Genomic DNA, 12756 nt, shown 5'->3' with positions numbered 1-12756 from the left:
ATTATAGCCAAATATTTTACACACATCTTGTAAAATTTCATCTGACAACATACTAAATTTCCATGACCAGATTCGAAATATAACTCATATTAACCTATTTTCCCATTTAAATACGATTTGAACATGAAAAATCCATATTTCGAGCAAAACAACTCATTTTATTATGAAAATGTACAGGCCATCAGTAAATAAATTATGTGAAAATATATCCAAAAACCACTGAAAAAATCGAAGTTTAGCTATTTTTAGACCAAAAAATGACATTTTTATCATAAAAATCACATTTTAATGCCATTATTATATAAAATGAACAATAAAATCCATAAAAAACCAAAATATCCAAAATACATTTTAGGACCAGAAACTTTAACATGCAAATAAATTTCGTGATATTTCATAATAAACACAAATTTATAAGTTTTGTTTGTTAATCTTATAACTCGGAAAAACAATAACCGATTTGCATGCAAACAACCTAAGGCACATGATACCGCTTGTTAGAATCATTAATCTCATTATATAACATATTCATATATGTGACATTTTAATTTAGTCATAAAATTAAAACTAGATCTTATGCATGCAAACAAAAATAGACAAGAGAAGAAATCGTCTTTCTTACTATGGAATTTCGGATAAAAGGGCATAAGTAAGATCTCCTTCTTACTTGTTCTTGAGCTTTCCTTAAAGTGGATGAACAAAGGATCCGAAATAGAATCCCTCCCAAATGTGAATACCCAAAGAAATCCCTTAATAACTAATATTATTTGTACTAGAAATAACACTAATCTTACTAAAATTTGACCCAAAATATTTATTTTGGTCTCTTGCAATTTCGGTCAAGAGGAAGGAATTTTTTGGAGATTTTATCTCTCTAATTTTTCATAAGATGTAGAGAGTGGTATATTTCTAACACACTAGAAATATTATATGAGGTAATGAATAATTAAAGAGAAAACATTTGTCTTTCTCTAGTAGGAATACCGGTTGGGGTATGAGTCATGGAGGAGCCAATGCATGAAAAAGTTGCTCTTCTCAAAAGCTAGGTATGCATGGCTACTAGCTAGATTTAATTATTGTGTTTTCCACTTAAGATAAAACACAATATAAATCTTATAATCCTTCCCTTATTTCGGTACACCTAAAATAAAATGGGTAGTCCATTTTATTTTGTCACTTGTTAATTTTGTCACATGTAACATATTACTTGACATGTCACAATGTAATGTATTTTTAACATATTAAAAATCAACATACTCATAAAATATGTTATTTACAAAATCGACTAGTAATTCGTAATTACTTGTACCAAAACGGTTTATCAAATTATAAATTACAACGTCTTGTATTTATAATAAATTATTCATTCAATTTCGATTTCAATTGTTTCGTAAACAATAATTTTATCCAAGTAATAAAAAAATTCGATTACTTAGACCGTATCTAATATAATCGAATTACAATAAGACACGTTAATCTCACTCACAAATCATCCGTCAATTTTAAGCAATTTAATTAACTCGTATCGGTATACGATTAATTAAATAATCAATTAACGGTATTTCCCTATAGATATGACCTAAGGGGATCAACTGATCACCACCATCGCACGACAGTAATGTCAAACTCTAGTCATTCAATCATTACCGATATGTGTGGACCAGTTGACTGTAAAATATTACATCCCACATGTATTCTTAAAATGAGATTTAAACATGTGATCATCATGATCAACAGTTGTGATCGCATTATTGTCCGAGGACACATATTCCAACAACCGAAACCTGCTTCAAACTCAAACACATCATCCAAGACATGATTGAGAAAGGGGATTTGCCTCTAACCCCGCCAACTAAGCCGAACAACAAAAATAACCCTTTAGGAATCCACGCCATCTCCGACGATGAGCCGACTCTGGACTGCTCTCACCTCATCCTGCCAGTTGATGACGAGGTGAATGCTTTGGAGAAAGATCCCTCAAACGGAGTATTTGTGTTCAGTGCTGCCACTATGCTCACTATGTTTCAACAGGTTGAGGAAGACATAGCTAGTCTCTCCGAAAGGATCACCCGACTTGACAATGCCTACCGTCGACTTATCTTCAATCCTCCACCACCGCGCCCAAGGGAGAATTCCCCAAGCGTTCAAAACTACCCGCACCAGGATGGATTGCTCCCACGACCATTCTGGCATGCACCTCACGAAAATCACCCTCACAATAACTACCCTCACAATAACTACCCTCATAAAAATCACCCTCACAAAAATCACCCCGACAAAAATATTCCTCACAAAAATTACCCACCGAAGAATACCCCTCCAAGGTGCCTTCGAGATCCGGAAATTAATGGCATCTGGAGAGATGATGTTGAAGATGTCTATATCATCCCAGGGAAAGAGAAACGGGTGAAAGAAATCGGACACCTTACCCGATCCGGACGCCCCTATCAGAACCCGAACAATCCAACGGTCGTTCCAACTACGAATGACCAAGTCGTCCCAGAGGTAGACACTCAAACAAGGGCTCCTGAGAATTCGATCCTCAAGCAGCTTCAGAAGGCAAAAGCCGAGATCTCAATCTGGCAGCTGATTGCAACATCCTTTGAACATCGGCTGGCTTTGCTACAGGTCTTGGGAAAGCTAACCGTGCCCTCCACCTCATCCCTAGAAGAAATAGTGGCACATATGACGAGGGACGCCCCTGATCTGAAAAACCCAGTCGTTTTCTCTGACGAGGATATCCCTTCGTTCGGAGCCAATCATAACCTGGCCCTGTATATCACCGTACAATGTCTCAAGAAGAATGTGCCCATGGTACTTGTAGATGACGGATCCGCGGTGAATGTCATCCTTCTCAAGACTGCTCACAAGCTGGGTATTAAGGAAGATGATTTGGTCCCAACAAACCAAGGAGTACGCGCCTATGACGGCACTCGTCGCAAGGTTGCAGGGCTTATCACTTTGACTGTCGCAACCGGACCACTGGAAAGGCAAACCAGTTTTCAGGTGGTCGACATCGACGCCTCTTTCAATATGCTCTTGAGACGTCCCTGTATTCACGCCGTCAAGGCAGTTACCTTGACTCTCCACCAGAAAATCAGGGTCCCCTTCAACGGGAAAACAATCTAAATTCCTGCCTCCTCGATCAAAGTTGTCATGAGAGATGGAATAGCCTCCCAAGCCATTGAGGAGGATGACAATGAAATGTGGGGTTTCCAAGCCGTGAATGCCATAAATGATGAATCAACACCCTTTGATTGTGACCCGTTTGCTAACCTCACCGTCAACCGTATCATGATGCGTCAGGGTTACTTCCCGGGCTTACCCCTCGATCCACTGAAAGATACCTTGCCTCCCTTCAAACAGGCTAAGGTCCCCAACATCCCCTTTGGACTAGGATATGAACCTACCGATGACGATATCCAGGAGATGAACCTCCTAGTCCGAAAACGCAAGAAGCACGAAGTTATCCTCCGTCTCTATCATCTGACTCTCAACGGATACTTTGTCCCCGAGGGAGAGTCCGAGCTCTACCATGGCTTTCAGGAGCCAATCTATGACTCTGTGGCCAGGGCTAGGTACCCGGGAGTGGAAGTCTTCCAGGACTGCTACTTCATCCCCGACAACATCGAAGCTGCATCAACTGAGTCTATGCCGTCACCATGCCTCGACGGACAAGCTGTCACACTCCTCTTTGGGGAATATAACATTAAGCACCTCGACTATGAGGACATCATCAACATCGCCCTGAAGGACAACCAATTTGATCCCACCGCCTTGATCTCCGACACTGACCCGGAGAAAGCTACCCGAGGTTGGAGGAAGACCGTCAAATGGACCGATCGCCAAGGCTGCATTCTCAAGATCACAACTGGAGAAGGCCCTATGTTCAAGGAGAGAAGTGAAGAAGAATCTAAGTCTGAGTCTGAGTTGGAATCAGAGTCTGTCATAGCTCCTAACAATTCTAATGTCCCAGTCAAGGTCCCCTTCCTACTGTTTTATCACAAAGTCGTGGCTGATTCAGAGGCTGAGTCTACTAGGGTCACCCCCACTCCCATGAAAGGTGACAACCTGGAGCCTGTTCCAGGGGCCACCTCCTCTGCTGTGTCGCCTCTGACTGACCACGAAATGTCTGTCCTTTCCGAGCTTTTCGCCCGTTTCAACTTAATGAACGCTAAGTTTGCTTATGACTCGTCTCAATTTAACTGCAATACAATTCTGAATGACTATAAGGAATTTGACTTGAGTGACTACCCACCTCACCTAGCCAAAGAACTTGACAAACGGGAAACCAGAACCCCAATCATTGAGGAGACTGAACCTATTAACGTAGGAACCGATAACACACCTCAAGAACTTAGGATAGGGACAACCCTGGACCCCTCGAAAAGACAACAGTTCATTGACCTCCTCCACGAATACAAGGACGTATTCGCCTGGTCCTACAAAGATATGCCTGGGATTGACAGGGAGATTGCAGAGCACCGGATACCCATTAAACCCAGAGCTAAACCCGTGAAACAGAAGCTTCGCCGGATGCATCCTGAATGGGCCCTAAAAATAAAGGAAGAAGTGGATAAACAGTTCAAGACCGGTTTTATCAAAGTGTCTGAATACTCTGATTGGGTGGCCAATATTGTGCCCGTACCAAAGAAAGACGGAAGAATTCGGGTTTGCGTCGACTTCAGGGATCTGAACAAGGCGAGTCCAAAGGACGACTTCCCTTTGCCACATGTTGACATTCTAGTAGACAACACCGCTGAACAGGCTCTCCTATCATTCATGGATGGGTATGCTGGGTACAACCTGTGGACATAGCCACCTACACGCCAAGCCAATCTGTGGACGTATAACGGTCTTTTGAAAGCCACGCTCGGCGGCGTAAAAATGCTTTCGACCGGATCATTTTAGATCGGTCAGTTTCGTCTCGGTAAGGGTCTCAATACGATTAGAGATGTTTGGAGTCGCCACCAAACATTTGTGCGATGCCTGGAACCCGTTCGAAATCCACTTTATACCTCGGTCAAATCAAAGCACAAAGCAGCGTTTGACATAGGTACTTAAGATAATGAAATCGTCCCTCTTTAGCATCCTATCTCTAGAATGACTCTCGTACGCCCTGGATAAGGTCGTCCACTATCCAAAGTTTCTGAGTAAGAGGTGAAGGTACGTATTGGGAAGCCCTTTAATCAGACACCCAATCCCGCCCGCGGTAGCGGCGTCTACTGATCGATCTTGGTTGGTTGAATGCAAAAGTTGATAAAACGGTTTAAATGCATGAATGCGCATCCAATAATTTAAACCTAACATGTGAGAGCTTTCTAAGTCGGTTGATTTAATCCAAGTATCAAGTATAAGATGTCGAGTTGGATTAATGATTGATTTGCATGCAAGACGAAAATTAAACATCCATTTACCGTATTAGGTTTAGGGTGCATAACGTGATCCATTTGTCTTAGTAAAGCGTTTTACAAATACGATTTCGAATAGTCATCTGATCCGTCCTATGTCCGGGCTAACCGGAGTCGGGATCGTCCTAGACTAATGCTGGAAGGGAACAGACCCTGTACCAGACGGCTATATGAGGCGTGAGCCAGCCGACGAAGTAAGGGGCCTCTCCCTGGTTTTGAAAATGAGAAATAGAGGGCCTGTTTAGGCGCGGGTTAGCCCACGGTTTATGTGCCGTGTTCTGACTTTTTAGAAAACGTTATAAAACGTGTTGAAAATGGGTATTTGAACCCGGTTTGATTTGAAGGGCTCGTTTATTCCATGTTTTGGTTCATGTTATGCACGTTTTAGCATGATATAGTCATGAAACAAATGAAACATACTAAAAGAGGATTTTTACACCCTCATACTTAAATGTTTGGTTATGGCGAGTGACCGACGTAAGTGTAACAACTTGTTTGATCGGAAAAAACTCGGTTTAAAACCGTTTTGATAAGTAAAAAGAGTGTTTTAATATTAGTGATGGTGTAGTGGTCGAAATGGTCGATCAAGTGATTTAATACACGATGACGGTACCAAACAATGTGTAAGGCTTGTATTTACGATTCGTAGGTCATAAATACGCGTCAGATTGTGACTTAAGAAGTCGAGTCGAGAATTTTAAGGGAGAAAAGAGGGGGCGGACACTCGCGTAAGTCTCAAAGGCATTTGAGGGGTATTTATAGGAGAATGAGTGGTTGTGTGAGTTTTGAGCGACGTGGCCACTTGTGCTGCTCAAAGAGGCGCGAGCCACATCGCGGTTCTTCGAGTTGTCTTGTCACTTTCACAACAAACGCAATCATGATTTGTTCTATCCTAGATTTTGTAGTCACATGTTTGGTATTTGACCAACATGAATCCGGGAAAACTTAAGGTAGTAGATTTGAAATGTTTTGTTTTTGGTGGTTTACTCGGTTTGACTCGTTGTTGGAGTCGGGATTTGAATTTTTGAGTCGGTTTTTGGTCCGGTGTCGGTTTTGACTCTAGTTAGTGTCATTGCGACCCCGTCGTCGTGCATCAAACACTCCGGGTATTTTTGAAATGTTTTGAGATATTTTATTTTCGAAATCGTTTTATGTTTTTCGACGTTAAGTTGTACACAAACTGTCGATCAAACGCCGCGATTCCAAAACATGTTGTAGTCCAATAATCATCGGGTGTTTTTTGGAGTCTCAGGAGATACTGGGTATCTACAGAGCCCCCACTTTGACTGAGGCTTGGACAAGGTGAAAGTCAAAGTAGAGCCCCCAGGTCAATCGAAGATTACAACCTGGAGACCCAAGCGACGTCGAGGCGGCTCGAAAGGATTCGGGCCAAGGAACTGCCGTCAGGATGGGCGACGCCAAGGCGACTCGAGAGTACGAGCCAAGGACCTGTCGTCGGGAACAGTTTAGAGTCTGTCGACTATCCATGCGGGTCGTTTAAACTCCATTAGACTACGTACGAAGGCTCGCCAGCCATAGGAAGGAGTCATACCTGAGGCATCTTCGGATATGTTCTTGAACGTCTGCGGACAACGGCTCGCCAGCGGCGGTAAGGAAATGTACCCGAGGCATCTTCGGGATGTGTCCTTGATATGTTTGCGGACAAAGGCTAGCCAGCTGTGGTAAGGAAATGTACCCGAGGTATCTTCGGGATATGTCCTTGAGTATCTGCGGACAAAGGCTCGCCAGCCATGACGGTCGGTTAACGGACCGGGAGCATAGCCGCGTCAAATGGGCTTGTTTTGAAACTAGCGAACTCATGATGCCGCTGTAGAAATAGTGAATTCGAATTTTCACTATCACTGTTTTTGACATGAGCGGGTTCCGTGAGGAAGCCCCTGCTGGTATAGTGAATTTGGAATCTTCATCGTTCGTCGCTCTTTTTTGAATTTGTAGTGGCGGTTTCAATCGCCGTTGAATTCGAATTTTGAAGGAAATAGCAAATTTTAAATTTTGCTATTACGTTTGAAGTGACGGTTTATGTGCCGCCGTTGACATTTGATGGAAATAGTGAATTTGGAATCTTCACTATTAATTGAAGTGACGGTTTTAATTGCCGTCGTTTGAAATTTGATGGAAATAGTGAATTTGGAATCTTCACTATTAATTGAAGTGACGGTTTTAATTGCCGCCGTTTGATTTGATGGAAATAGTGAATTTGGAATCTTCACTATTAATTGAAGTGACGGTTTTAATTGCCGCCGTTTGAAATTTGATGGAAATAGTGAATTTGGAATCTTCACTATTAATTGAAGTGACGGTTTTAATTGCCGTCGTTTGAAATTTGATGGAAATAGTGAATTTGGAATCTTCACTATTAATTGAAGTAACGGTTTTAATTGCCGTCGTTTGAAATTCGAGGAAATAGCGGATTTTGGACTCTTGCTATTATTTTTGAAATTTTCGAAGGAAAATAGTGAATTTTGATTTCACCATTATTTTTGAAATTGGCGGTTTTGATCGCCGTTTGTTTGAAAATTTCGAAAATAGCGAATTTAAATTTTAACTATTTGTTTTTGTCTTTGAGAAAATAACGATCTTTAATATCGTCAATGAAAATTCGAAGTTTAATATGGGAAATTGGGCCAAAGCCCAAATTTTGGTGCAAAAGCAAAGGGGACGCCTGATTGAGGCGCGAGCCCTCTTGCGAATTAAAGGGGCTTCCCTTTTTTTCTGTAAATGACGCGAGTTCAGGCTGCATCCCATTCATCATTTCGCCTTCTTCACATTTCGACAAAAACAAGCTAAGATCGCCATTGTTGAACCTTCTAGCTCGCTCCCATTCGTACCATTGACATCAATGTCATCTCAAGGTATGTATTTCCTCTTGAATCCATTAAAATTTGTTGATCTTTTAGCTTAATTGAATTAGGGCGGAATTTTACCTTAGAAAATCGAATTGGGCGTTTTTGATTGAGCCCATTTGGAGTGAAATTGATGATTGCATTAGGTTAGAAACCTGTTTAGGAGTATAGGGGTGCTTTTAGTTTGCATTTTGGTCCCCGTTCCCGCTCCCTATGCTCGAAGAACGTGAGTGAGGTGAGAAACCGTCTCATTTTGCAATGCCAAGTTTATTTGCTTGGATAGTTGGTCCCACTAGGTTGCATTGTAGTCAGGAAAACCTGTGTTTGCCATTTGTGGACCTTTGTTGGGTATTGTGGGCAAAATTAGATTTTTGGCTTTTGTGACGGTCTTATGTCTAACAAAGTAAGCGTCTGTTTGGACTTCAATTGAGTCAGTTGGCCTTGTAATGTACCTCATTGGTGGTGTAGGTCGCTTTGAGGCGTGATAAAATCACGTTTGCCTTTTTGCGGTCGTTTTTGAATTTTTGACCGGTTTGGGCTCAAATTAGCGTATAAATTGCCTTTTTAAATCGTAGAAAAATACCCCATTGTGTCGGGAATGTATTTTGGTTTGTTGGCGGACCCTGTAGGGGTCTCGGAGTGCCGTTGTTTTTTTTTGGTTGTTTGGACTCGTCTTTTGCTTGAAAAGATGGGCGAGTCGTTTTTTGTGCTTTTTTGAATGGTTTTGTTTGGTTGGATTTTGGGCGGGATTGCCCTTGTTTTGCTTTGCAGGTTGTTGTTTTTTGTTTGTTGTTTTTTTTAGATTTGTCCATTTCATGCCGTCGTAATACCGAAATTTCGGCTGACGTTTTTTTTGTTTGTTCTTTTGATCGCAGGGTATCATTTGGGACCTATGGGGTCCGTTGTTGAGGTTTTGGAGGAGGAAGACGATCCTGGAGGGGGAGAGATGACTGCTTTTTGTTACAGGCTTGGTTGTGTTTCTGCTTGGCGGCCTTTGCCCGGCCAATGATCGGGTATCGATCGTTGGTCATTGCCTGCGGAGGTCCGGATGTCCGATGAGTGGGGTTCAGTACGAGTGTGTTATCCCATGTTGTTGCTCTCGATCGCAGTTGAATTCAGCTGAGTGGGGTTCAACATTGGGGTAGCATGCTAAGTTGCGGTCCTCGGTTGTCGTGTCGTCCAAAATCTGCAAGGAATCATTTTTCTTTTTGTCGTGGAGCAGGAACGAGGTATTACCGTCATGGTAACCACCTCTGCTTCCGTTGTTGCTCCTCTATCTCTTGTGTTTCTCCCTTTCTTTTCTGTTTGAGAGGATAGAGAGTGCTTAGTTCGGTAGGTGACGGATAGCCCCCAGTTCGTTGTCTTAGGCCAGTGTCTGTATGATAGATAGTTGTTTTAGGCCAGTGTCTGTATGCTAGATAGTTGTTTTAGGCCAGTGTCTGTATGATAGATAGTTGTTTTAGGCCAGTGTCTGTATGATAGATGTCTGTACTGGACCCTGTTTGTACGGTCAGTTGTCCGTATCAAACGTGTGTCGATGTATTTTGCGTGAGGCGGTTTGTATATGTGTGTTTTTGGATTGTGGTTTATTTTGTGATTTTTGGCTTTTTTGTGTTGTGTTTCGGAGGAGCATTGTCGGCCGTTGATTCTCCTTTTGCTTTACGCCGGTCCTGCATCGTTAGTGTAGAAAATAGGCGACAGATAGCACATATGCATAAACGTAAACACGTAAAAGCATTTGAACAAAATTTAACCAAGATGACTCGAAGTTAAAAATTGAAATTTGAAATGAATTTTGAAAATTCCGCGACGAATCGTCATGTTCGGAACTCAAAAGGAATTGATTTGAAAATTTGAGCAATTAACTCGTCTTGTGAATTAAATTGCATCGAATTTATTGAAATTGATTTGCGACTCGAAAAATTCAAACTCAAACTGTCAGGATGAATTTTAGAAATAGATTTTTACGAGTATATTTGACTTTTGATTTTTTGAGGTCAAGACTCGAATTTGTGAGTGCTTGAATTTTGAGGGAAATTGACGTCGTGTTATCAATTATCGATTTTTATTTTTGATGGAAAATTGCGAAAAAGCGAAAAAATTTCGGAATTTCGACTGACATGGAAACTATGCGTCGCGGATCGGGGCGACTAGCCCTTCCCCCCTTAAAAAAAGAAAGAAAAATCCGTATGTTTAAAGCTGCGTCATGGAAACCGTGTCGGATTTCGTAAAACGCAATAACAAGGAAATGTGAGTGTGAGGAAACACAAAAATGCCCTGAATCATCCCGAAGAGGCGCGAGCTTCCTGGCGGGAGGTTTGAGGTGTCAGGAAAAAACACAAGTTGAAAGAGACAGGTCAACAGCGGGAATCCAGGGGAAAGCCTAAAGAGGCGCGAGCCTCCTGGCTATGGATGCCGGCTCTCCCCTTTTTCTGAAAAAATGCGCTGGTCATTTTTGTATAAATAGTGATGTTTGCGCTTCATTATTTCATCATCCGAAACACAAAACATCTCTACAAAACTTCTTCTTCTTCTTCCACAAAAATATTTCATGGATGCTTTTGAGAATGCATTGCGACAATGCTGCCGGGATTTGTCGCCTCCCGAAAAGTATCAACTCATTTGTATGGGAGTTGGTCAATTGTTGGTGCTCCGTCAAGTCAAGGTGCAACCTTAATTTCTTGAAGCATGTTGTCGGTTTTGGGATTCGAAACACCATGTTTTCGTTTTCCCGAAGGGTGAGATTTGTCCTCTTGCCGAAGAAGTTGGAGCCATTGGTGGGTGGCCGGGTTGTGTTCCGGTGCTTCCTCCGACTCGGTTGTGCTACAAGGAGAAATTTCGTTCCATGTTGGGTTTGTCGACAAGTCAAGTCAACTTTCTTCTTGCTCCACATGGTGTGGATATGTTGTCTCTCATCAACATCTTTTCAAACCGATTAGATGTCAATGTCTCGGAAGTGGCTAGGAGAAGGGCTCTTGCCTTTTGCCTTGTCCATGTGTACCTTTTTGTTGATGTTTTGAAGAAGGAGGGGCCAAAATGCTATGGTAGCATGACCCTTATTCATGTGGTTGAGCAAATGGAGCATGGTAGAGATCCATCGTGGTTGGTGCTTGGCGAGATCATCCAAGCTTTGGACAAGGAAGGCTCTTGTGGAGAAGTTCCCTCATTTGGGTCCTCAAGGATCCTTCAAGTGTGGCTATTAGAGAGGCTAAGGTATATAGAGCCTCCAGTTAATCCTTCTTCTTATTCCTTCCATCACCTTACCATGAGGAAGAAATTATACCCGAATAGTTTTGCTTCCACCGAGGCTTATTGGGCCGCAAGATTGGCGGAGGAGGGTGGTCCTCACATCCGTTGGGTTGTGCCATGGTGGCACTTGAGGTCCTTCACGGGATTGCCCGCTTCGGGTGCTAGTCCTCGTTCTTTGATGGTGGTGGGTTTGAAGGTTGTTTCCTTCATTTATCCCGAGAGGCTCATGAGGAAAATGGGGTGTCAACAAAAGGTGCCCGCTCAAGATACCCTTGTTCAAGAGAAAGTCTTCCGGAAATCTGAGCTTGTGGAGATCTTCGAAAGGTGGTGGGCCACTCGGCCGCTTTGGGAGGTGCCAAACCCGGTTGCTACGACATGGGTGACTCCCGCTTATGTCAAGTGGTCACGAGCTCCGTCCTTGGGAGAGAGGTCCAAATTCCGTAAGGGCGAGGTCGTCGACTTTAAGTATCGAGAGGTTGGCAAGGCCAACCGTGCCTTCTTCGAGGAGTATGTTGATGGAGCTAGCCCCGATGTGATGAGGCCACCGAAGAGGAGGAGTTCCGGCCCCAAGAATATGGTGGGCCGTTCATTGGCTCTTTTTGGGTCGAACATGGGGTCTTGTGCTAGACCGGAGGCCGTCGCCGTCTTAGATCCGTTGAGGATCCGTTCCGAGGAGGAAGTCCATGCTAGGCGGGCCAACAAGAAGAACAAGGGGAAGATGTACACCGAGGGAAATGGCAAGGGTAAAATGGAAGAGTGAAGACCTCCATTACCCACTTTATTATTTTGTTGTAGTAGTGTTGTGAGTTTTTATTATGTTGTACTAGCTAGTTATTGTATGTTTTGTGCTAGTTTTATTATGTGAGGTGTTTTAGTTGGCACCTTAGCTTTGACAAGTTCTAGACTCGCGAGCTTTATTTGTTGTTGAAATTGTAATCCCTCCCATTATTAATTAAATAAGAGGATTGCCCGTGTCGAAAATCGTGAACGCTTGTTTCTTCCATCCATTTGGTAAAGGCAATTCAATTTGAATCGTCCTAAACATTTGCACTTGGGAAAGTGGTATTTTGTGGAAAGGGAGAAAGGCTACTTTTCGTATTTTGTGGGAAACGGAATGGTTTTCCCTTTCTCTTTTTTGATGGGGATGTTTTTTGTATGTGGGGGTTTTCGTTGTATGGGGATGGTTGTTTTTGATTGTGGGGATGGTTGTATCCTTCTTGTGTAAGAAAGGA

This window comes from Silene latifolia, chromosome 9 (assembly GCF_048544455.1).
Source record: "Silene latifolia isolate original U9 population chromosome 9, ASM4854445v1, whole genome shotgun sequence".
In the NCBI taxonomy this organism is placed as follows: Eukaryota; Viridiplantae; Streptophyta; class Magnoliopsida; order Caryophyllales; family Caryophyllaceae; genus Silene; species Silene latifolia.
Note: the sequence above shows the minus strand (reverse complement) of the source record.